Source organism: Equus asinus, chromosome 28, assembly GCF_041296235.1.
Source record: "Equus asinus isolate D_3611 breed Donkey chromosome 28, EquAss-T2T_v2, whole genome shotgun sequence".
Lineage (NCBI taxonomy): Eukaryota > Metazoa > Chordata > Mammalia > Perissodactyla > Equidae > Equus > Equus asinus.
In genome coordinates, this window is record NC_091817.1 from 36,143,032 (window position 1) to 36,170,079 (window position 27,048).

The 27,048-nt window shown below is 36.3% G+C and overlaps 1 long non-coding RNA gene across 2 annotated transcripts in view; it reads right to left on the reverse strand.

The window, feature by feature from the left end:
* The window catches only part of LOC106842143 (uncharacterized), a 120,060-nt gene extending 99,512 nt beyond the window's left edge, over positions 1 to 20,548 (reverse strand). The window contains exons 1-2 of one of the 2 annotated variants that reach the window (XR_011499127.1): positions 20,358 to 20,548; positions 6,105 to 6,209 (exon numbers count right to left, since the gene is read on the reverse strand). This is a non-coding gene — a long non-coding RNA (uncharacterized lncRNA). The remainder of the gene's footprint in view (positions 1 to 6,104; positions 6,210 to 20,357) is intronic. The other variant, XR_006521062.2, reaches the window with a different exon arrangement.
* Positions 20,549 to 27,048: the final 6,500 nt, after the last annotated feature.

A 27,048-nucleotide genomic window follows, 5' to 3' on the forward strand; every position in this document is an offset into this window, starting at 1 on the left:
TCTAATTTGAGAAATGCTACATCTATTGTATTTTTTCATCTAATGCTATTATATCTAAAAAATTCACATTTTCAGACTAGCTTTAAATTTACAATTCTATTGATCTCTACATATTTACTCCTCTTTTAATATTTGTACCATTATTTTCATGCAATAAATACAGGTGACACAATGATGTTTATTTTTTGAACATTCCTTTTTTTAAACTTTTTACTTTGGAATAATTTTAGATTTACAGAAAAGTTACAAAGAGCAGTGTGAGTTCCCTTATATCCTTACCTCCCAGCTTTCCTTAATATTATCTTAAAGAGCCATGGTACACTTGTCAAAACTAAAAAGTTAACACTCATACAATACTATTAACTAAACTACAGACTTCATTCAGATTCCACCCATTTTTCTACTACCGTCCTTTTCCTATTACAGGATTTAGGATACCACATTGCATTTAGTGGTCATGTCCTCCTAGTCTCCAATGATCTAAGACAGTTTCTCCGTCTTTCCTTGTTTTTCATGATATTGACACTTCTGAAGAGTGCTGGTCAGATATTTTGTAGAATGTCCCTCAATTTGGGTTTGTCTGATGTTTTCTCACGACAAGACAGGGGTTATGATTTTTTGGAAAGACTACCACAGAGGCAAAATGCCCTTCTCATTGTGTCATACTGGGGGTATATGGCATTAGCAGGATTTATTACTGGTGACACTAACTTTGATCATTTGGGTAAGGTGGTATCTGCCAGGTTTCTCCACAGTAAGTTAGAAATTTTCCCTTTCCTCACTCTATTCCATGCATTCTGACTGAGAATTATTACAACGGTCTCAAAGGAGTAAAAATTCATTCTTGGCAGCAAAAAAAATCTAACTTGCTTTATGCATAAAACATGGATATACATATAGTACATAAACATGTACAGTATATTTGTGGTATTAAAATTTCATCAGGGGTGTGAGGGCTTTAGGAAAGAATATCTAAAAAGTCTTGTGTGTGTGTCTGTGTGTGTGGGGGGGGGATGATAAAAGAAAAAAAAAAAGGTCTGTCAAATATTGTTTTATTCATCGGAAGCAAGTCCCTAAGCCCAGCCTAAATTCAAAAGGAGGAGAATTAAGCTCTACCTCCTGGAGGAGGGAATATCTACATAAACCTTTTGGAATTTTTCTGTAAGAACATTCCTTTTTTTTTTTAAGTCATCATTTTGGTCCATTTTCTTTCAATAGTTTGGGTTTGTGTTTCTATGTTAGTTTGGGTCTTCCAAGAAGCAGATGCCAAAATGGGATTAGACATGCAAAAGATTTATTAGGTGATTTACCTATAAAAAGTGAAGAGAAGTAGGGGCTGGCCCCGTGGCCGAGTGGTTAAGTTCGTGCGCTCCGCTGCAGGTGGCCCAGTGTTTCGCTGGTTCGAATCCTGGGCGCGGACATGGCACTGCTCATCAGACCACGCTGAGGCAGCGTCCCACATGCCACAACTAGAAGGACCCACAACAAAGAATATACAACTATGTACCGGGGGGCTTTGGGGAGAAAAAGGGAAAAAATAAAATCTTTAAAAAAAAAAAAAGTGAAGAGAAGGGAGCAAGAAGGCAAGAGAGCCTTCAGACTGTGATACAGTTCTGGTACCTGCAATGGAGAAAGGGAAGGAAGGAGGCCTGGGTAAGACGAGTCTAAGACTGCAGTGCAGTTCTAAGGAAAGTTTTGGCCCAGCCAATGAGGAGTCCTTCAGCAAAAGTATCCCATTAAAGAAGTCCTGCATCTCATAGGAAAGGACCTGCATTTCAACCCCACCATATGCAGTCATTGCCTGGAAGGATCACTTGGGAATTATGGCCTAGGTACGAACTTGAGAGTGGATTCTCAAAGGTAACATCTGGGGCCATCAGTCAACTATGTTCCCTGCAGCAGGAGATCTAAGCAGTACATTTTCATGCCCATCACTGTCCATACTTTTATGCAGTCATATTAAAACACCAGAAATTATTTTTGAAAGAATATTACCTAATTCTTTCCCCATTCTAGTATCTTTTTACTTTTTGTTTGCTTTTCTAAACATAGCTGCATACAATAACAAATAATATCTTAGAAACCGAAACTTTGTTTTTCCATTTAAAAATATTAATTTAATGGGGCCGGCCCTGTGGCCTAGTGGTTAAAGTTCCACGTGCTCTTCTTCGGCAGCCCAGGTTTGAAGGTTTGTATCCCAGGCGTGGACCTACACCACTTATCAGCCATGCTGTGGAAGCAACCCACAGACAAAATAGAGGAAGACTGGCATAGATGTCAGCTCAGGGCTAATCTTCCTCAAGTGAGAAAAAGACAAAGATTGGCAATGGATGTTAGCTCAGGGAAAATCTTTCTCAGGAAAAAAACCTACTGCTTTAATGACTTCTGGCATTTATAAGTAGTAAAGTATCTCAAATTAGATACCCTTTCAACAATAACAATTATGAATTCTGACTAAAATATAAGAAAAAAACCATTTGAAGCCACTGTGAAGTGATCAATAGCAGGTAGAAACTGAAGGGGATACAATCCTTCAAAGAACAGAAGCCAATAGGTGATATCCACATCTTTCCAACTTTTTTCTAAGGTTATTTCTCAGTCTGAATGGTGAACAGGGAATAGAGCTTAAGCAGAAAGCAGTAGATTTTTGGGCTGAGTCGTCAGAAGTTGGAATTTAAGGCTGCTAGAGCAGCTGGAAATTGATAGAGGGAGTCTCCAAAAAGGGGAAGCCACGGAGAGTTGGGTGAGGCAGAGAGAGTAGCTCCAAAATCTGCATAATACCTCCCTGCAAATCCTTGACTGACCCCTGAACTCTGCATGTGCAGGGTGAGATCCAAGAAACCTAGAGGGAAGCAACAGCTAAAAGGCTGAAATACCTTCAGTGGCTACCCAGTAATGATGAGTCAGAGTTTAAGGGGTGAATCCCTTAAAGTTAGGCCACAATGAGATACTACATCTTACCCATGTGGATGGCTACTATAACAAAAAGTGGAAAATAACAGCCTTATAAAGGAAATCCTCACACATGGTACAACATGGATGAACTTTGAGGACATTATGCTAAATGATAAAAGCCAAGCACAAAAAGACAAATACCGTATGATTCCATTTATATGAGGTAACTGAAGTAGTCAAATTCATAACAGACAGAAAGCAGAATGGTGGGTGCCAGGGGCTTGGGGGAAAGGGAATGGGGAGCTGTTGTTTAATTGGTATAGAGTTTCTGCATTGCATGATAAAAAAAGAGTTCTAGAGATTAGTTGCACAACAATGTGTACTTAACACTACTGAACTAGACACTTTAAAAAAATGGTTAAGATGATAAATTTTATGTTATTTTACCACAATTTTTAAAAAGTCAATTAACTGTTTAAAGTAAAAGTAATATACTGTGGAATTTATGATATGTGTAGATGTAAAACATATAACAAAATAGTACAAAGGATGAGAGGGAAGTAAATAGAATTACAGCACTGTAAGGTTTTTACATTGTAAGTAAATCAGTATGATATTAATCCAAGGTAGACTGTGATAACTTAAGTACACATATTTAATCTCTAAAGCAACCAATAAAATAACACCACAATTACGTATGATCAAAAAAGCCAAATGAGAAGATAGAATAGAAACCAAAAAAAATACTTGATTAACCTAAAACAAGATAGGAGAGGAGGAACAAAGGAACACAGAATAGAAGGGACATACAGAAACAAACATCAAGACGGTAGACTTAAATTTAAGCACACCAATAATTAAATTAGATGTAAATGAGCTAAACATACCAATTAAAAATTGCTGCTTTTAGAAAATACATTGACAAATATTAATAGCCCCATTTGAGAATTCTTTCTAAAAAAATTTTAACATAAAAATTTTCATTGCAGATATGATGCCTTATTCTTCAAATAGTTCTGATTTTACCACACATCATGGTCATTTACAAAAGAAATCTGTATTAATATCTGTTATATTAGTCATCTGCATTACAGATGTTTAAAAAATGCTTCCAATGAGACATACTATCAGTAGCACTTCTCCATGACAAAAAGAAGATGGTGGTACAAAACCAAGAAAATTTCTAACAAGTGGGTTATTTTTAGGGGGATTTTTCTTTTTCAATGAATTTTATCCTTTTTCTCCTAAATCATGTCCCACTCTTTTCTCCAGTTGCTTCCACGGTATCTTTTCAATTTTATAGATTGCACAGAAATATGGTAAAAAGATTACCTCAATTTCTTGGGTTTCTTATGAAAATTATTTCCATATCAAGCCAAATTCATAGTAGCAAATAGATTTTGTTTGTTTGTTTGTTTGTTTTAAGACTGGCGCCTGGGCTAACAACTGTTGCCAATCTTTTTTTTTTTTTCTCTGCTCTATCTCCCCAACCCCCCCGCCCCCCCATGCACAGTTGTATATCTTAGTTGCACGTCATTCTAGTTGTGGGCAAATAGATTTTTAAATGGAGGTATGGAGGAAGGAAAAAGGGAAATTAATGTTTCCCAAATATATTACTATATAATCACACTTCTCTCTTTTATAAATTCTTTGGCATAATGAAAAATGTTTTGTGGACCATTCCTTGTATTCCTTCACAAATATATTGTAATGTATCTGGTTCTCATTGTGGTGCTGCTAATACAACAGATTTTCTAATCTAGATTGAAAGTAAATTGAAAAATAGCTTTCTAACGGATTTGTTTTTAGCTTGGAAAGCAAGATTTTGTATTTATAAGTCAGGTACAGTAATGTTATTAATTTTCTTCCATCCAAAGATAAAATTCACCTTAAAAAATAGCTACAGTTATCATGTCATTATGTTTTTGATCTGTCTCAGGTAAACCTGATATGCCTAGGTATTTGACATTTTTAGCTGTGACACTTCAGTAACCTCTGCCAGTAGCAGAACATAACAGAATGAAATATTTTTTTAAAAGATTGAAAAAAGAATGAAATTGGCATTAGTTTGTCTAATAAGCTGATGACAAGAGTGATGGGAAGTAACTGAGCAGTGATTCACATATCTGAATCTCCTTCGTGTGAGGATAAAAAAGAAATGGCAAATATTCTATTTCACAGACTAATAGCTATAGTATATACCCATTTCCCCCAGTTAACAGAACACCAATTTTGTTTAGGCATCCACCCTTTAAAAAAGTGACATAACCAAAACTCAGGGATAAATCTTGATTTGTTTAAGCCCATCCTTAGGTAATTCATTATCTTTTTCTCCTTGCCTGTTATTGTTTAGGAGGTGAGGATGTGACTCAGTCAACGAGTCATGAAGGCAAGTGTGCTAGAAGGCTTCTAAGAATGATTTCCTTGTTCTTAAAAAGAAACACACATGAAGAGATGGTATTTTCTTTTGCAGGATGCTGTTCTGACTGGATTTGAATACTGAAACTGCAGCGGTCATCTGGTGACCGTGAAGAAAGCTAGTCTGAAGACAAGGGCTAGCACTTTGAGGATAGTAGAGTGGAACAATGATAATCCTGATGGATCCTGATGACGCCACTGGGCAGCTGAAATAACCAACCTGGGAGTTGTCCTCTCTTGAAATTTCATATATCAGAATACATTTTTCAAATTTTTAAGTAATTTTGAGATTAAATCTTTTTTTTTTTTTTACTGCAATTGAACTTACTCTTAATGTGTACATACTAGGTATCTGGAATTGTGCTAAGTGCTGTACCTGGATTATCTCATTTAATACAACAAACCTATGAGATAACTATTATGATGCCCATTAAAAAGAAGAAACCTTGTCTTACAGAGTTAAACTACATTACTCACATCACATAGCTAATAAATGGCACAGTTGAGAATTCAAAACTTTTTTACTTCAAAGTTAGACTCTTAGCTACAGTAGCTCTTGAGCTACTGACTCAATATTATCATTAATTCCACAAAAAAATGACTGACAACATATTATGGGGTATGTACTATGCTAATTTCTTGAAAACTGTATTCAGATAAAAAGTTTTTTAGTGGAAGCAGTATCTGAGTTGCACATGAGAACAAATATTAAACCAACTCTATAAATAGGCTTGGTAATAGAGTTTTCTATTTGTTAAGGAATATTCCAACTAAATAAGTAATACACTTACTTATTTCAGTAGCTTTAGTTTTAGAGTGTGTTGGACAGCAGGGCACGTTGCAAAGATCTGTGTCATGGGCTGGAAACGTATGAATCACTTTTGTCAGGTTTGCATCTGTTGGGATATACAGGAAGGTCATCTTCGAGAAATGGGAACTCTCAAGAATGTAGCAGCAATCGCATGTTCAGAGTGACTGTTAATTCTAATTGATCTTGTGATATACTTAAGGGCCTGCTTAGAAATCACCAATTGCTAAAAGTAAACAAATAGTTACTATTTTATTAAAGTACATAGTACTGTGCTAGATGTAGGAAAGAGAAAAGAAATACAAGCCGTGAAACTTAGCTATCCTCAAGCAGTATACACATTCTTGTTTGGGAGATGATATTAACACCCTGATAAAATGAAAGGAAGTATATCATTAAACACTTAATTATATGTTAGTGACAACAGTCCAAAAAAGAGAACAAGATCTATAATCAGTTGTCAAATGTATATCAATGTGTAACCTTATAAGTTTCAGAAAGCTTTCATGTTATCTCATCTGATATTCACAAAATTGCATAAAGGTAGGAAAGGCAAGTAGTATTTAATCAATGACAACTGCCTTTAATAATAACCTCCAAGGTGTCAGACATTGTGTAAAGCACTTTTCATTCTCTTTCTCATTTTATTCTCACAAGAATCCCATGTGGTAGGGACTATTGTCCCATTTCCAGATGCTGAAACTGAGTTAAACGAACTGCTTGAGAACACACAACTAATAATTCACACAGTTGTATTTAACACTAGCCTTGAGGTTGATACTTACCACTATCAAAGTTGAGAGTTCTACTACTGAATTTTGCCAATACTGTGAAATAATGAATCTCCAAAACCTATAAATATCTCATGTCTATACAAAAAACATTTCCTTATTTTGTCTGAAATAGACTAAAGCAAAATTTCAAGAAGTCTAACCTTACTTGAAACATCACATAGCTAGCTCACTGTGAGGAAATTTTTCAAATATAGATGAGTATGAAAATGCCAATGCTGTATCACCATCACACCAAATCTACATTAGCCTCCAAGGTAGCTAGGTTAGGACTAAATACAAGAACTTTCTACCCACTCTGGTAGTTAGCTGTTGATGAGAAGGTAACACCAGGCAAATACAGGGATGTGTTGCTGCAGCACAGCCTATCCCATCCTATTAAAAAGGTAACATGAATTATGCTTTTAGAGTTCTTATTTCAATAGACAATGTTAAATAGGTCATCTGAATCACTCTGCTTGTGTGACACAAGTCAAGTACTCAGTTTCCACCAGGGTTCCAGGTTTACTATTACCTAAATACTCTGTATTCTGGACTCTCAGCCTCACAACTCCAGCTCAGTCAAGCCTAATCAAACCCAAAAAAACTAAGCCAGTGTCACCAAATTCTTCTGAGAATTATTTGTATTTGAAAGGTATCTCATTAATTTATAAAATTAATACCAGAATACTAGAATATTCCTGATGCATGGTCATTATGTTTTATTCTCAAAGGAAAAATCTATTTGGAAAACCTAAATAAGATTAAAAGATATATAATCGGAACAAAGAAAACCAATGGGTTTTCTCATTAACCTGTAGGTTAGAGCAGTGATTCTCAAAAATAGTAACTACACATTCTTAATCACATAAATTTTTTGTTGTGGTAAAATATACATAAAATTTGCCACTATAAGTTCAGTGGCATTAGGTACATTCACAATGTTGTGCAACCATTACCACTATTTCCAGAATGTTTTCATCATCCGAAACAGAAATTCTGTACTTATAAAGCAGTAACTTTCCATTTGACCTCCTCCAATCCTGCCCCTGGTATCCTCTAATCTGCTTACTGTCTTTATGAAACATAACTTTTGAAATCATAAAATATTGACCTTTTCTATATGGCTTATTTTACTTAGCATAATATTTTCCAGTTCCATCCATATTGTGATATGTATCACAACTTCATTGCTTTTTTATGGCTGAATAATATTCCATTGTGTGAATATATTACATTTTGTTTATCCATTCATTTGTTGATGAACACTTAGGTTGTTTCTACCTTTTGGTAACTGAATAATGTTTGTCTGAATACTGGTGTACAAGAATCTGTTTGAGTCCCTATGACTCAGTCCCTATGAATCCCTATACCTATGAGTGGAATTGCTATGTTTAACTTTTTGAGTAACTGCCAAACTGTTTTCCACAGCAGCTGCACCATTTTAGAGTTCCAACAGCAATGAAAAGGAGTTCCAATTTCTCTACATACTTGTCAACACTTTTTCTTTTTCCTTGCTTCTTTTTTTTTTTTTTAATAACAGCCATCATCCTAGGTGTGAAGAGGTATCTTATTGTGGTTTTATTTTACATTTCCCTAATGAATAATGGAGGTTTTTTGTTTTTTGTTTTTTTGCTTATTGGCTGTTTGTATATATTCTTGGAGAAATGTCTATTCAAGTCTTTTGCTCATTTAAAAAATGTGGTGTTTTTTAAATTGCTGAATTGTAGCAATTCTTCATATATTCTGAATATTATACCCTTATCAGATATATGGTTTACAAATATTTTCTCCCATTCTGTGGATTGTCTTTTTGCTCCATTGATAGTGTTCTATGATGCATAAAAGTTTCAAATTTTGATGCAGTCCAGTGTATTTTCTTTCATTGACTGTGCTTTTGGTGTCATATTTAAGAAACCATTGCCAAATCCAGGTCATACAAATTTGTCCCTATGTTTTCTTCTAAAAGTTTTACACTTTAGCTCTAACATTGAATCCACTTTGAGTTAATTTTTGCATATTGTGTAAGTAAAGGTCCAACTTCATCGTTTTGCATGGATATCCAGTTTTCCCAACAGGATGTGAAGAGACCTTTCTTTCTCTCATTGAAGAGTCCTGCCACTCTTGTTGAAAATCATTTAACCATGTATGTAGGGCTTATTTCTGGGCTCTGAATTCTATTCCATTGGTCTACATATCTATCCTTATTTTGATTACTGTAGCTTTGTACTAAGTTTTAAAATCAAGAAGTTTGTGTCTTCCAACTTTTTCTTCTCAAGATTGTTTTGACTATTCAGGGTCCCTTGAAAGTCCTTAATTTCAAGATGAGTTTTCCTATTTCTGCAAAAAAATGTTACCAGCATTTTCATGGGGATTGAACACAATCTCTACATCCCTTTGGGTAGTATTGTCATCTTAACAATATTATGTTTTTCAATCCACGAACATGGGATGTTTTTCTATTTATTTATGTCTTCTTTAATTTCTTTTTTATTTTTGGTGAGGTAGATTGTCGCTCAGCTAACATCTGTTACTAATCTTCCTCTTTTTGCTTCAGGAAGATTGTCCCTGAGCTACCATCTGCACCCATCTTCCTCTATTTTGTATGTGGAACACAGCCACAGCATGGCCTGATGAGCAGTATGTAGGATTGTGCCCAGGATCCAAACCCGTGAATCCCAGGCCACTAAAGCAGAGTACGTGAACTTAACCACTATGCTACTGGGCCAGCCTCTTCTTTCTTTCAGTAATGATTTCAAAATGCTTTGTGTACAAGTCTTGTGACTCCTTGGTTAAATTTATTTTGCTAAGCATGTTATTTTATTCTTTTGGATGCTATCGTAAATGGATTTATTTTCCTAAATTCCTTTTCTGGTTGTTCATTGCTAGTGTATATAAATATAAGTAATTTTGTGTGTTGATTTTGTATCTTGCAACTTTGCTGAATTCATTTATCTCTAAAATGTATGTGTGTGCATGTGCAGGCTCATATGTGTATACTTTTAGGTAACATATATAATCATGTCATCTGTGAATACAAATAATTTTGCTTCTTCCTTTCAGTTTGGATTCCTTTATTTCTTTTTCTTGCCTAATTGTTCTGGAGAGAATGTCCAGTACTATGTTGAACAGAAGTGGTGAGCATGGGCATCCTGCTGTTGTTCCTGATCTCTGGGGAAAAGCCTTCAGTCTTTCACCATTGAGTATGATGCTAACTGTGGGTTTTATCATTAAATATTGGATTTTGTCAAGTGCTTTTTTTCTGTATTGAGATGGTCATGTGGTTCTACTTCATCATTATATTAATATGGTATCTTATATCGATAGATTTCAATACAGTGAGCCACTCTAGCCTTCATGGGTTAAATCCCACTTGACCATGGAATATGATCCTTTTAACATGCCACTGGATTTGGTTTGATAGTATATTGTTGAGGATTTCTGCATCTGTATTCATAAGGAATATTACCCTGTAGTTTACTTTTCTTGTAGTATCTTTGTTTGACTTTACTATCAGGATATTGCTGGCCTCATAAAATCAGTTAGAAAGAGTTTTCTTTCTTCTTCAATCTTTTGGCAGAGTTTGAGAAGGATTTATGTTAATTCTTTAAATATGTGGTTGAATTCATCAGTGGAGACATCTGGTACTGAGCTTGTCTTTGTTGGGAAGTTTTTGATTACTGATTCAATCTCCTTACTTGTTATATATGTCTAGTCAGATTTTCTATTTCTTCTGGAGTGGGGTTTGGCAGTTTGTTTCTAGGAATTCATTAATTTTATCTAGGTTATCCAATTTGTTAGCATACAACTTTTCATAGCATTCTCTCACAATCCCTTTTATTTCTGTAAAGTCAGTAGTAATGTCCCTATTTTCAGTCCTCTATTTCCTTATCGATCTGCTGTCTGGTTCTTCTGTCCATTAGTGAAAGTGGGGTATTGAAATCTCTAACTATTATTTTAGAATTGTCTGTTTCTCCCTTAAATTCTGTCAATATTAGCTTCATATATTTTGAGGCTTTGTTGTTACATGCATGTAAGTTTATAATTATTATACATTCTTGATAGATTGAACTACAATATAGCTAATGTTTTTGTCTTGTAATCTTTTTTGACTTAAAGTCTATTCTTTCTGATAATAGTATAGCTACTCTAACTCTCTTTTGGTAACTATTTGCATGGAATTTTTCTTTTAATTCTTCTACTGTCAAACTCTTTGTGACTTTATATCAAAACCAAATCTCTTGAAGAGAGCATACAAGTGCATTATGGGGTTTTTTACCCATTCGAGAGTCTCTGCCTCTTAATTGCAGAGTTTAATCCATTTACACTCAAGAAACTTACTGATAAGGACTTACTTCTGTTATTTAGCTATTTATTTTCTGTATGTCTGATATGTTTTTTCAACTTCAATTCTTTCATTACTGCTCTTTATTTTGGTATTTAGTTGATATTTTATAGTATGCCATTTTGATTCATATATGTGTGTGTGTCTGTTATTTTCTTTGTGGTTACCTTGGGGATTACAACTAATATCCTAAAGTTATAAAAACATAGTTTGAATAATATTAACTTAGTTTCAATAGTATACGCTCTGCTCCTATACATCTCCATCACCTTCCTTTTATGTTGTTATTGTGACATATTATATAATTTTACATTGTGTAGTATTAACATACATGTATAATTATTGTTTCATGCATTTAGGTTTTACATCGCATAGTAAAAATAAGGAGTTGCAAATCCAAAGTACAATAACACTGGTTTTAACATTTACCTATGTAGCTACCTTTACCAGTGTTCTTTATTTTTTCATATGACTTTGAGTTACTTTCATTTCAGCCTGAAGAACTCCCTTTAGCATTTCTTGTAAGGTAGATCTAATAGTAGTAAACTCCCTCAGATTTTGTTCCTCTGGAAATGTCTTAATTTCTCCTTTATTTTTGAAAGATAGTTTTTCCAGATATAGAATTCTTGGCTATCTCACTTCTGCCCTTCATAATTTCTGATAAGAAATCAGTTGTGAATCTTACTGAGAACCCCTTATACATAATGAATCTCTTTCTGCTTTCTAAATTCTCTGTCTTTGGAGGATTTGACTATAAAATATCTTGGTGTGGATTTCTTTGAGTTTATACTACTTGGAATTCCTTGAGTTTTGTGGACGTGTATATTCATGCCTTTCACCAAAATTGAGAAGTTTTCAGCCAATATACTGTCAAATATTTTTCCTGCCCCTTTCTGTTCTCTCCTGGGACTCCCATGATGCATGTGTTGGCATGCCTGAAAGTGTTTCCCATGTCCCCAAGGCTCTGTATATTTTTTTCATTCTTCTTCCTCTCTGTGCCTCAGATTGGATAATTTCAATTGCTGAATCTTCAAGTTAGCTTATTGTCTCTTTTGGCAGTTTATATGTGCCACTGAACTCTTCAAGTGAATTTTCATTTCATTTATTGTACTTTTCATCTTCAGAATTTCTATTTGATTTTTATAATTTCTATCTCTTTATTGATATTCCTTGCTTGTTTATATACAGTTCTCCTGATCTTCCTTAGTTCTTCATCCATGGTTTCCTTTAACTCACTGAGCATATTTAAGATGGTTGGGTTATGTCTTTGACTAGTAACTTCAATGCCTAGGCTTCCTCAGAGATGATTTGTATCACAATTCTTTTTTCTTCCTCTGAATGGGCCATACTTTCCTGTTTATTTGTATGCTCTGGAATTGTTTTTGTTGAGAAGTGGACATTGTGAGTATTACGATGGATTAACTCTGGAACTTAGATTCTGCCACTCTTCAGAGATTGCTAATTTTGCTTATTGAGGGCTGCAGTCATCCATGTGGTTACAGAAGTTTCTCTTTCATTATCTCTGCAGTTAGGCAGTGACCTGACAGATATTTACTTAAATGTCTGGATCCAAAAGAAAGAAAAGTATCTCTTTAAATCTTCTTAGGGTAGCCATAGTGAAGCCACTGCTGCCTGAGGGGGCTGAAACAAAAGCAAGCATCTTTACTGGTCCCTCAGGGAACTGCCAGACTGACCAAAATGCACAATCTCCAAAATCTGGAGGACAAAGTCCTTACTGCCTGTTCTGGCATCAGCCAGCTACTTCAGATGTGCAAGCCACTATCCCCACAACCATGGCAGGGCTGAACAAAGGGGGTTGGTAGCTGGTTTACTCATGTCACTATCTTACTGAATTTGAGCAGTCTCTCCCTTCATCAAGCACTCCTCTGGTTACTGGAAGTGTCCGATCAGGTTTGAGAGTTCCAAAATCGTTGATTATGAGAGTTTTAATGGCTGTTTTAGTGGGGAGACCAAGCCCTGAAACTTCCTTTTTTCCATCATTTTCCATGATATCACTCTCTTCTTTATAAATTTTTCTACATTCACTGATGTGACAGTAAAAATCCACCCAAGATATACAACTAGGTTCATTTTCACAAGAGAGCATTTTCAGAAGAAAGGCAGCCAATGGCTACTGAACCATTTTTAAAGAGAAAAAGTGCTATCTAGAAACTCAAGAACCATTGTGCTAGGATTTGAAATGTGTCCTTGCCATTGCTAACTGCTGTCACGTGGTTTTACTTCTCTAATCCTTCTCTTACTATCTATAGGCCAAGGACTTGGAAAAAGATCCACTCCTCCAGTAGACAGAAGGTTTGTGTTTTGTTTTTAAATATCTTTATTCCTATTTGATACAATTTAAATGTAAATTTTATTAACAATAAGATTTATCTATCTCAAAAGGTTACAACTGCTATTCCATTTATATAACATTCTGAAAGTAACAAAATTATACACATGCAGAACAGATTAGTGGCTGCCAGGGTTTAGTGGCTGGGATCTAGGTGGAAGGTTTGCAGCTATGGAAAATGCAACACAAGGAATCTTCACTGTGAAAGAACAGTTCTGTATCTTGACTGTAATGACAGTTACATGAATCTATAAATGTGGTACAATTGCATAGAACTAAATGCACACATGCACATAAATCAGCACATGTAAAATTAGTGGAATCTGAGTAAGATCAGTAGGTATCAATTTCTTGGTTGTTATATTATACCGTAGCTATACAAGATATAGTTACCATTGGGGGAAACTGGGTGAAGGTGTACACAAGTAATAGTACCTCTCTGTACTATTACTTGCAACTACATGTGAATCTAAAATTTCAAAATAAAAAGTTAAAAAAATGTTTGTGACTTAAATGTCAGATATTATTTGGTGTGAAAAAGAACTGTCCTGGGAGTGAGAAGACTCTGTTCCATATTTGGCCCTAAGTTACTCAAGCTTTCTGACTCTCATCTGTAAAACGAACTACTTCATAATACTGTTGAAAAGACCATATAAAGAATATATTTCAAATCACTGTGAAAATTGAGATATGTAAGTGGTATTATTTTGAGATTTTTGACATAACAGTAGCATTTGCCATTTACTGAGTGTTTTTATGTGCTGAGTATATTACAAGATCTTCTAATAACCCCCATTTTCTATTAACTTAATCTTCTTGATAACCTTATGTGCTTGTATGGATGTCCTTATCCATATAACTATTCCTTTTTGACAGAGAACACTTAAAAATTCAGAGCAATTATGTAACTTTCATAAGGTCATCCATTTAATAAAAGAGTCACCATTTATTGAATGCTTACTATATGATAGGTACCTATTTAACATAATATCATTTTATTTAATGCTATGAAGCAAGTATTATAAATTTCTAGTTTAGATAATAAGATCTTAATCAAGATGTGTACACACATCTTGTACACACATCTAGTAAGCAGCAGACCTGAATTTGAATCTAGGTCTGTCATACAAACTATCATAGTAGTTATGTACTTACAGATAGCTTATAAGATTGGCATATAAGATGCAATGTTTATAACACCATTTTGATGCTAAGTCTACAAGGATATTAGTTTTCTTCCAAAAATTTTCTCCTTTAAAGCTTACCTTAACGACTCTACTCCAGAAATTTCTTATATTCCTTCGTTTTCTCTTACTTCTTAAAAAGGAGACTTTTAATTAAGCTTATTAATTCATTTCCTTTACCTCCCTACTATCCAGGAAAGACCTTAGAAAAATCCAGGCTTTTCTAATGATGCATGTTTACTATTTGCCATGGTCTTCTTATCTCTTTATTTCCTTTGATCCTGCTCTTAAAAATTTTTTCTTTTTTTTTTTTTGAGGAAGATTAGCCCTGAGCTAACATCTGCTGCCAATCCTCCTCTTTTTGCTGAGGAAGACTGGCCCTGAGCTAACATCCATGCCCATCTTCCTCTACTTTATACGTGGGATGCCTGCCACAGCAGGGCTTGCCGAGTGGTGCCATGTCCACACCCGGGACCCGAACTGGCAAACCCTGGCTGCTGAAGCAGAATGTGTGCACTTAACCACTGTACCACTGGGCCGGCCCCCAAAAATTATTTTCAATTGAAATAAAAAATGGAAATCCCTAACAGAATATAAGCTCCTTGACGGGTTACATTTTTCATATAATGACAACGTCTCACTTTTTTTCCAGTTTTATTCATATAATTGACATATATCACTGTATAAGTTTAAGGTGTACGGCATAATTGTTTGACTTACATATATTGAAATGATAACCACAATAAATTTAGTTGACATCCATCATCTCATACAGATACAATAAAAAGAAAAAGTAAAAAAAGAAAAAAATTCTTTTCCTTGTGATGAGAAGTCTTAGAATTTATTCTCTTACTTTTCATATATATTATACAGCAGTATTAACTAGAGTCATCATAATGTACATTACATCCCTACTACTTATTTATCTGGTAACTGGAAGTTTCTACCTTTTAACTACCTTTCTCCAATTTCCCCTTCCTCCACCCTCTCCCTCTGGTAACAAATCTGATCTCTTTTTCTGTGAGTTCAGGTTTCTTTTTCCTAGATTCCACATATAAGTGAGATCATATAGTATTTGTCTTTCTCTGTCTGACTTATTTCACTTAGCATACGGCCCTCAAAGTTCATCCATGTTGTTGCAAATGGTATGATTTCCTCATTTTTATGTTGGAATAACATTCCGTTGAATATATACCATAGCTTCTTTATCCATTCATCCATCCATGGACACTTACGTTGTTTCCATGTCTTTGCTATTGTAAATAATGCTGCTATAAACATGTGGGTGCAAATATCTTCTTCTCTCTCACTTTTTTAGCTTCACAGTGTATTGTATGCTTAATCATCCCTGCTTAGATCTTCTTGCCATCAACTTATTTTTCAACCCACAGTAACCACAAAATTCTATGAAACTTCCTCTATGAAAGAGTACCTGATAGATGTTAAATCCAGAAGTCTCCCCATGTCCACCCCACAACCCTTGTAGTTCTCATTCACACTAGGTGATGGAAACAGTCTTTGCTTGAGACTCTTGTTTTTTGTTTTTTTCCAGGTTTTCTTCCCACCTTCTATTTCATGTGCTGCCTCCTTCATTTCAAGATCTCTAAAGGGAGAAATACCCTCTCAATTTTCTCCATAACTCTCTTCTTTTTCCTTGATTTCTGTCTTAGAAATCTTTATTATCACAAAGGTTTTCCAATTTTTTCTTCACTCTCTACCTCTTTCACAGGCTCTTACACTGCATTTCTTCTTGCTGAATAGCTTCATGGATGAAACTTATTTCCCTCTAAACCAAATACTCAGTGTCTTTTAATGGCTTCTTATTCTCACTCTCTCTCAAGGTTTACTCTTTAGAATTATTTTTCAATCTTCCCTCTTCCTCACTTAAAATGGTCAACAGATCAGTGTGTTCTTAAACTGAAATGGATTTAAAAACCTTAATCAAAATCACGAGGGAAGACTGTTTAAAAAACGCAGATTCATGTGCTTCACGCTGGACTAACTAAACAGGATTTCACAGACAGAGCCCACCAACCTGCTTTTTAAATAAACACTCCATGTAAGTCTTAGGCACACCATGTTTTGGGAACTAGTACATTATATCAAGTTTCATCTAATTCTGTAGATTCTACCTTTTCGATGTTTCTCATCCATTTCTCTCCTTTCCTATGACCTCTATACTAGTTTAGGGCTGCTTCATCTCTTAGCTGGACATCTGTAATAGGATTTCCTTGCCTCTAGGATCTTTTCCACTCTAATTCATCCTACACACTGGGGTCTTATTAATCTTACTAAATCACAGCTCTGCTCATTTAATGTGGCAAGAATTTATTGAGAGCATACTATATACTAGGTGCTCTAGGGCAGAAGGTTCCAAATGAGGCTGATAATCAGAATCATTAAGTGGGAGAAACATTTTCAAAATAAGAGATTCTCTACTACCCCTCCAGGCCTACTAAATTAGAATCTCCAGAGCTAGAGTTGAGAAAAGTCTATTTTTAAAAAGTTCCCCGGGTAACTCATACTTTTGGGCAACACTAGACTGGAGCATATAAAGACTAAGTCATTCTTGTGTATTTCAGCATGTACTGAGGCAGATATGAACATATGCAAATAACTACCATATAACACACTGATTAATGCTATATTAGAAGTACCAGGTGCCATGGGAAACATTAATTTTAACTGCATTAAATACCTTAGTAACACACCCAGCTGTAAGAAATCTTTTCATCCTCTAATTTCTTACAGCACTTTACTTATAATTCTCTTCTGGTCTCACTTTTATCTTGCACTATAATTATTTTTGTGTACGTCTCATTTCCTCTACACTTATACTTGAGGACAGAGCCTTGTACTTATCAGGGGACATAAGCTGACAAGGAATTTTTTTCAGAGTTCTAATTTATTTACAGGATAAAGCTGTACCAAAAAATACTTAATTATGCATAGTTATACACAATAAATTATCTCAAAAATAGGATGTCCTTGTAACTCTTGGATATAAGTGGCCAAATTTATGGATTTTAATTACAATATAGCACTTAGTACAGTTTCTTTAACGCAGCAGGTACTCAATAAAAAAGTTATGTGTGAACCAATGGGTCTGGGGATAATGTCTTTGGATATGCTAAAACATACTTAATATGTCTAGTATCCACCATAAGAGATTATCAATTCCAAATGAAATAATATGCTGGTGGTTTTTGCAAACCAATGCCCTGTGAGCCAAAACCACTCAACTGTTCGTTTTGTTTGGATGGCTCAATATTGTTTTGGTGGGGTGTGTGTTTTGTTTTGTTTACAAATTTTAAGTTGAATGTCTTTTGTCTGGGCAAATATTCCCTGATTTACCCCAGGCTCTACCACTCCCTATTATCTTACATTAATCAGATTTACACATTTATGTTATATATAGGTTTAAAGATGAGAGTTCTAATGGTGACAGATAACTGTTCTGAATCATTTCTGCGTTTTGAGTGTTGACTATTGTTATGGGCTGAACTGTGCACTGCCCCGCCCCCTCCATTCATATGTTGAAGTCTTAACCTGGCCTAGCACCTCAGAATGCAACTATATTTAGAGATAAGGTCTTTAAAGAGGTAATTAAGTTAAAATGAGGTCTTTTGGATGGGTCCTAAACCAGTATAAGTGGTATCCTTATAAGAAGAAATTTGGACATAGATGCATACATGCATGTAGGAAAGACCATGTGAAGACAAAGGCAGGACATGTCTATCTACAAGCCAAGGAGAAAGGCCTCAGAATGAAATCAACCCTGCTGACACCTTGATCTCAAATTTCTGTTGTTTAAGCCACGCTGTCTGTGGTATTTTGTTACAGCAGCCCCAACAAACTAATACACCTACCAACTATATTTAACATTAATCTTAACTTAGGCTTTTTTACATCAAAATTATGTTTACCATGTTCCAGTCACTCTGCCAGCTAACAGTGGTGAATATAATTCTAAGATCCTTCGAATCTGGTAGATGAGGCAAACTATATGTAAGATACATTCATCAACATAAATGATAAGGAAGATTACAAGGCCTAAAGCAAAAATGCTTTAGAGAGTGTATCTATAATTCTGTAGGTTTTTCAGGAGAGAGAGTTTTGACTATGAGCTATATCTCAAAAAATTCAGAATTTGACCTGGTTCTGGAAGAGTAAGTAAGATTCAACTAAGCAGAGGAGAGAGGACACCTAGGGGAGAGGAACAGAGGATACAAAATCAAAAAATGTCTGCTACTAGGGGGAACATTCTTTTTCCCAAGTACATCTAACTTAGGTTCAAGTCTCCTTTCTCTGCTTTCTAAATCCTAAAATCACCATATATTGTTAAATTAATGACAGAAGTTCTTGTAAAATTTAGGCATTTTTTCCTTGCCAGACAAATAACAGTCCAACTGACTTTGTTCAGTACAATACTGACATCCCAAGGATGCTCTGGTTCATCTCTGAGGCCTCTTGGGCTTCTGCTGAAGGTTTGATTTTCAAATGGTCTATGAAGGCAGTAAGCAGCTTGTGGCACATTCTCTTGAAATCCTGGCCATTTTTTGATCTCTTGCCTATCTATCAACTCTCATCACATTATATGGCTCCACAATGCAGGTGGCCTGTGTTTTCTTAAGTGCCTCTTCTTCTGAAGAATGTATTACTCAGGTCATTAATGTTTCATACCTAAGTATTCTAATGTATTTAATTTTTTATTTAATGAAATTTCTAACCTTCAGGCTGAGGAAGTTATTCAGAATGTTTCATCCAAGCTGCTGGAAAAGTGCTCATTAGCAGGGAGTTTTGAAGACGGAATTTTAAGAAAGGGGTTGGCAGCAACTTAAACACATAGATCTAAGCTTTCATAAATGCTTCCCTGCCTTAACTCTAATGGAAGAAATTCCTCCTGATAAGCAGATAAGTTCTGCTGAAGTTTTCTTTTAGATTTTGGTGACAAGAATTTAACGATGACTTTTGTGGTTTGTTAAAAGATGTGTTTTAAAGCAGTAAGACTTCTTAAAAAAGAATTATCTGTCTGTAGAAAGCCTTATTTCTCCTCTATCATTTCAATGATGTTTATTTTCTTTCATGAGATAGATTTATGTGAGACCATCATCATCAAATGAGATACACGTTGAACCAAAGGAGCCATGTTTAGCGGCCGGTTTCAACTATTTGAGATTAAAATAATTCTCTTTAAGAAAGGAGGAGACTCAGCTGAATTAGGTTGATTCTTGAAATGGTCTGGGCTCAAAAAGCACCTGCTGCCTTACCATCTGCCTTTAGATTTATGGGACAGTAAGAATTCGTCAGACGAGCTTTGAGACTGTTACAGAAAATTTAAAAACTCAGGTCTTTGCCCGTTACCTGGCTCAGATGGAATCTGGGCATCAGAAAGAACCAGAATTTATAATTTAAATGGAACTTAAAATGAACCCAATGTTTAAAGGGTACAAAATGTGTACAATGAGGTAGAAATTTCCAAATTTTCTCCCTTTCCTTTTTCAGCATCCGCTCGTCGTGTGACAAAGGGGGCTCAGTTTCCGTTACTCCCCTATAGACCGAGGGGGTGGTGGTACCACAAGCTTACCTTAGGGAAACAACTTGACTTTATAACTGGACAGGAAAAGCGTTTGGTGAGAGAGGAGGATAAAGGAAACGGAGGCCGGCGGCGTGACCCTAGCACAGACCCACGGTGGCTCTTGAGGAAACGGCCTCAGCCAGAAACCTACCGGTCTACCAACCAGAGGCGCTTTTCCCGCGGAGTCTCGCCTTCCGGCCGGAAGTCACCTCAACCTGCCCTCCCGGAAGCCGTCGTCATGGCAACACCGCATCGTCCCACCCTCATCCCTTTGCCACGCCCACCGGCTTGTACGTCTGGGGCCCGCCGGGCTTCGATTGGTCCGTCTGGCTCTTACTCTGAGAGACGTTCGGGCCCGCGAGGCTCTGGACTCACGTTTGAATTTGTGGCGCGTAGTGTCCGAGGTGCGGAGTGGAGCTGGGCGTCTTGCTGGAGTCAGCAACTGGGCGGTGAGAGACCCTGAGCGGAGAATGACCAGAGGGTCGGCCGGCGCTGGAGGGGCCCCGAGTCCAACAGGCCTCCTCGGAATGCGGCACTTCCACCGCGCTGCTTCCCTCGCCTGAGGCAGGTCCTCTGCTCGCCTCCTCGCAGCCTCTAGATTCTTCCCTCGCGCCGTTTTCCTCGCGTCTGAGAGACTGTGCGCCCGCCCGCTTCTGTCACCCCCGAAGGAAGGCTGCTCCTAACGCTACCTTCCGGGGTCTCTCCGCTTCCATCCCTCCCCAGAAGCAGCCCTCCAGCGCTGACGTGTTTACGTCTCCCCCCACTATCCTGCGCCCCCCCATCTCTGTCATAATTACAGCCTCCTTCCATCACCAACACTCTCAGAAACTTTCTCCCTGCCTCTGACTGTGGAAAAATGTCTCCTGAGCAACCTGGTGAGCGTCCCACACCTCAGAGTCCAGAACGTTCCTCATCAAGAAAGAGGGTGCTGCGGTCCTCCCCTTCCCGCCTGGGACGTAGCGAGGGCACGTGGAAAGCAGCGCGTGAAAGCGCTTTGCAAAGCGGTACGGAAATGTAAGTTACTTGTTGCAGTTGCTGACTCTGGATGATGGTGGATTCATCTCGAAAACATGATTATTTTATTCTTGGTCAGACTCTGTTGATATAGAGAAGTTTCGTCTTGGGGTTATGACTGCTGTCCAGATCTTAAAGCAAGAAAGCCGGTAGGTCTGTTGGAGTACAAACTGAGGCTTGATCGGAAACGTAAAAGCGACCGTGGATTGAAACCTTCTCTTCACTAACCTTTAGCTTCTCTATCTATTATAATACGACTTTCCTCCCACTCCCCAACGTATTCAATTTCAAATTGAGATTCAGGACCATTTCAGGAGTTTTACAGTATAATTGGGCAGCTTTCCGTTACCCCTCTGTCCATGACTACAAAAATCCTCTTTTCTTTCCAATTTGATAATTTAACTTGATTTTATATATGTCCAGCCTCTAGAACAGATTCTTAACTTTTTGGGGAGTCGCGGTCCCCTTCAAGAACCAAGAAAAACCTTAGAGCTTTTGTATAGAATATGACACAATCACACACAAATTTTCTATCAATATCAGGGAGTTTTAGAGACCACTTTGAAGTATGAATATTCGTAGAACCCTAGTTCAGTTCTAGAGATTTATTTCTATTTTCTGGAAAGCAGAAATAGTTAAGTGCAAAACCAGCTAAGTGTTTTACTTTTAAAAAAATGGCCATGTCGTTCAACTTCTGAGTCGCTTTAAGACTTGGAGTTCTGAAAGAAGTGGGGGGTGAGAAGGCTGAAGTAGTTGTGTTAGCAGCAAAACTTTCAAATGTGCACTGGTTTAAGAATTTTAGAAGTCTCTGAAATGCAAAAGTTATGGGAAGATCGTTCACAGATATGAGCACATAGGCACACAAGAAATAGGTTGGCAAGATTTTGTATTCTGAGTCTTTTTAAATTAACATAAAAAGTAGGAAAATTCTTGCTCAACATGAGAGTTAAAATAATTTATGTGCCCTAATTTTTTGGATGTTTTAAATTAAAATAGTTTTTATTGTGAAATTCTACCAGCATGTTCTGAATATAATCTCCTACGTCATCTTCTGAACTATTTCGAGCATCATTTTTTCACACTAGAACTGCAGTTCACCTGGAACTTAGTTTTCTGTATGATGTGAAGAATGGTTTTAACCAACTTTTTTTTTTCATTGTTCTGTTGCTGTTTGGAGAACCATGGCCCATGGGCCAAATCTGGCCCACCATCTGTTTTTGTAAATGAAGTTCCAGTGGAACACAGCCACATCCATTTGTTTACTTATCTGTGGCTGCTTTTGTGCTACAACGTCAGAGCTGAGGCGTTGTGACAGACTATATGGGCCTCAAAGCCTAAGATAGTACTGTCTGGCCCTTTACAGAAAAAGTTCCCCATCCCCTGGAATAGGACATACTTTCCCCGCTGAATGTATGTCATGTTTGTCCCATATAGTTTCAATCTGTTTGCCTTTGCTTTTGAGCTCTCCAGCCCATCTCCTTTGTCTAGCCCTGAACATATAACATGGTGTTTTAATTGTGTTAGCTCTGAAATAAGACTATTTCCAATAGGTTAAACTGTTGCCTCTAACCCCCATACCAAGTTGTTCTTTTGCTTTAGTTATTCTTGACCCTTAGATCCTCCATATGAACTTCACGATCAGTTTATTAAATACTAAGAGAAATCTTTTTGGGGTTTCCATAGGAATTGCATTGAATATACAGATTAATTTGGGAAAAATTAACTTTACAATATTCATTCTTTCCATCCATGAACATAGTATATCCTGATTGTTCTCATGTCTTTTAATGTGATTTTATAACTGTTTCCTTTAGAGTCATAAGGGAGATTGGTCTTTGGTTTTGCGTTCTTGTGTTTGTCTGGTTTTAGAATTAGGGCCATGCTAACTGACATCTTTCAATGATGTGTTATATTCTCCTAGATTTCTTGAAAGAATTTGTATAGGATGGTATTATTTCTTTGTTAAATGTTTGATAGAATACACCAGTGTATCCATCTAGGCCTGGCATTTTCTTTGTGAGGAAGTTTTAATGAAATTAAGAAAAAGAGAGTAAATTCTATTTGCCTACATCTTACCTACATCTGGCACTCTATTTCTTCTTGTAGATCCAAGTTTTCATCATTTTTCTTCAATCTGAAGAACTTCCTTTAACATTGCTTATAGTGTGGCTTGTTGGTGATGGATTCTGTTAGTGTTTATTTGGTTGAAAATGTTTTTATTTAACTTTCATTTTTGAAAGATTTATTTTTAAACTGGATATGCAATTCAGGTTGACTTTTTTTTTTTTTTTGGCTGAGGAAGATTAGCCCTGTTCTAACAGCTGTTGCCAGACTTCCTCCTTTTTTTAGCTTGAGGAACATTAGCCCTGAGCTAACGTCTGTGCCAGTCTTCCTCCACTTTATATGTGGGTCGCCGCCACAGCATGGCTGATGAGTCTTGTAGGTCCATTCCCAGGATCCAGACCTGCGAACCTGGGCCACCAAAGCCGAGTGCACCAAGCTCAACCACTATGCCACATGGCTGGCCCCAGAGATTGACTGTTTTTTCAGCACTTTAATATTCTTTTGTCATCTGGCTTGTGTTATTTTTAGTTAGATATTTGGAGTCGTTCTTATCTTTGTTCTCCTGTGTGTAATGTGGTGTTTTTCTTCTGGCTGGTTTTTTTTTTCCTAAAGTCAGTTTTATTGAGGCATAATTTACATATGGTAAAATTCACTCTTTTTAGGAATATGGTTCTATGAGTTTTGACAAGTATACACAGTTGTGAACTATTACTGTAGTCAAGATATAGAATATTTCTATAAATCTGTAAAGTTCCTTCATGCTCCTCTGTCATTAGTTCTCAGCTGCTGGCAATCACTGCTCTGATATCTGCCGCTATAGGTTTGCATTTTGAGAACATCATGGTAATCAAATCCTGTAGTATGCAGCCTTTTGCATCTCACTTCTTTCACTTATAATGCATTTAAGATTCATCCATGTTATTTCATGTATCAGTAGTTTATCCCTTTTTATGTGTGAATAGTATTCCATTACCTATATGTACCACAATTTCTTTATCAATTCACCAGTTAATGGACATTTCAGTTGTTTACAGCTTTTGGCTATTAATAATAATAAAGCTGCTAAGGTCTTTGTGTGGTCATAGATTTTTATTTTTGCTGAGTGAAGACCTACAAGTGAAGCTGCTAGATTGTATGGTAGGTGTATGTTTAACTTCATAAAATACTGCCAAACTTTTTTTCAAAGTGGTTATTCCATTTGTTTTCCTACTAGCAGCATATGACAGTTCTAGTCATTCTACATTCACATTGGCTTTTGGTGTTGTTAGTAGTTTAAAATTTATCTATTCCAGTAAGTGTGTATTGATGTCTCATTGTAATTTTAATTGCATTTCTCTGATGACTAATGATATAGAGAATCTTTCATGTGCTTATTTGCTGTTTATCTTCTTTGGTGAAGCATCTATTAACATCTTTTGCCTATTTTTTTGACAACTTTATTGAGGCATAATTGACATACAAAAAATTGCTTCTGTTTAAATCATAAACTTTGATAAGTTTTGACATATGTATACACCCATGAAATCATCACAATCAAATTAAGGTACATGCTATAACATGGATGAACCTTGAAAACGTTATGCTAAGTGAAAGAAGTCAGTCTCAAAAGGTCACATATTTATGAGTCTGTTAATATAAAATGTCCAGAATAGGCAAATCCATAGAGACAGAATGTAGATTAGTGGTTGACGGGGACTGGGACAGGGGAGAATGGAGAGTGGGTATGGAGTTTCATTTTGGGATAATGAAAATGTTCTGGAATTAGATACTTGTGATGGCTGCATAGTTTTGTGACTATTCCAAAAACTACTGAATTGTACACTTTATAGGTGAGAATTTTATAGTATGTGAATTATATCTCAGTGAAGCTGTTTAAAAAAAAGGAAGAGGGGGCCGGCCCAGTGGCATAATGGTTAAGTATGTGCACTCTGCTTTGGCAGCCTGGAGTTTGCTGGTTCAGATCCTGGGCATCTACGTAGAGCCACTCATCAAGCCATGCTGTGACAGGTGTCCCACATATAAAGTAGAGGAAGATGGGCACAGATGTTAGCTCAGGGCCAATCTTCCTCAGCAAAAAAAGAGGAGGATTGGTGGCAGATGTTAGCTCAGAGCTAATCTTCCTCAAAAAAAAAAGAAAAAAAAGGGAAGAAACCCACTGGTTGTGATCTACTAACGGATTGTTCAAACTGCATTGTTTACAATTGCCAAACATGGATGCTAACTCAGTCGTCCAGGGGTTGATGCCCTGAATGTTTCTTCCCAATCAGTGGAAGAATAATTATAAAAATGGTTGTTTACTTGCAGAATAAAAAAGTGAAGAAGGTATTAAAATAGTGCCAATCAGTGGAAGAATAATTATAAAAATGGTTGTTTACTTGCAGAATAAAAAGGTGAAGAAGGTATTAAAATAATGAAGCAGAGACATATGTATCAATATGATAAATCTCACATAGTTTGAGCAAAAAAAAAATATTGCTGACAAATCTATAATAGGTATAATACAGAATTAAAGTTTAAGAATATATAGAACACCATATAATTTAGTAAAAGTATAAAAATGCATGGGGATCATAAACAACATCTTCCAGAGAGTAATTAGTTGTGGAGATAACTTGTAGTATGTATTTTTAGGGGGAAAGAGAGGAAGAATGTTATTAAGGAAGACTTCCTAGAGTGCTTAAACTATATTTGGTAATGTGTCATTTCTTAAGGTGTGTGATAGATATACAAGCGTTAGTTTTATTTGATTTTGATTTTTAGAATATTTCAAATAATTTTTATAAGAAAACATAAAGAACAGAACAAAAGGGAGGTAGAACCTAGAGGGGATAAATAAGCTAAATTTTTTTTACTTACAAAAGAGTAGCAATATCAAATGTGGAATTGAGGAGTGATGAAAACCTATTGAGAAAAGGATGTTGGGGGAGGACTGATTTGCATACATGAAGTCATAATCATATAACTTCTTTTAAAGAAGTTGTGGTTTCCTTTGGGAATACTGCACCCAGCAAAAATGTAAAGCATGATGACCTGGAAGCAATTTCACTAATGCATATTTTGCAAAGTGGTACTACCCTGAGAAGTCAAATCAATGCCTTCTCGGAGATTTCTGAAACGATATCAAATAGTCTCAGAGGGAGAAAAACATAAGAATGTGGGGTGTGAGGAAAAGCCATAAGGAGATCTTTCTTATATGGCATAGGAGCTCAGTTAAAAGGTAATCACCTAGTCAGGAGGTCCCCTGAGAAACAGATTACACTGCTGAAACAAGAGGATACTTGAATGATTTCTAGTTTATTAATGTCAGACCCCATTCTGGTATCAGGGAGTTATTAAGATTTGATTTCTGTCCTCAAGGAGGACAGGAATTTATTCTAAATATACCGTTAAGCCTGTTACCTGGGAAGAGAAATTTTTCTAAAGAGAAGGCTTTTAGGAGCTATGAGTTCATAGGGCTAGGGTCATTTAAAAAGCACTATTTACAGGAATATACAAGGGAAACAGGAGGACCAAGAGACTGCCAGAAAACCAGACCTGCAGAATGTGGACAGAGATTATAAGAACTTTGTACAACTTCTTAAATTTAGAGACGCTTTCAGTCTTGGGTTGAATTGTGTCCCCC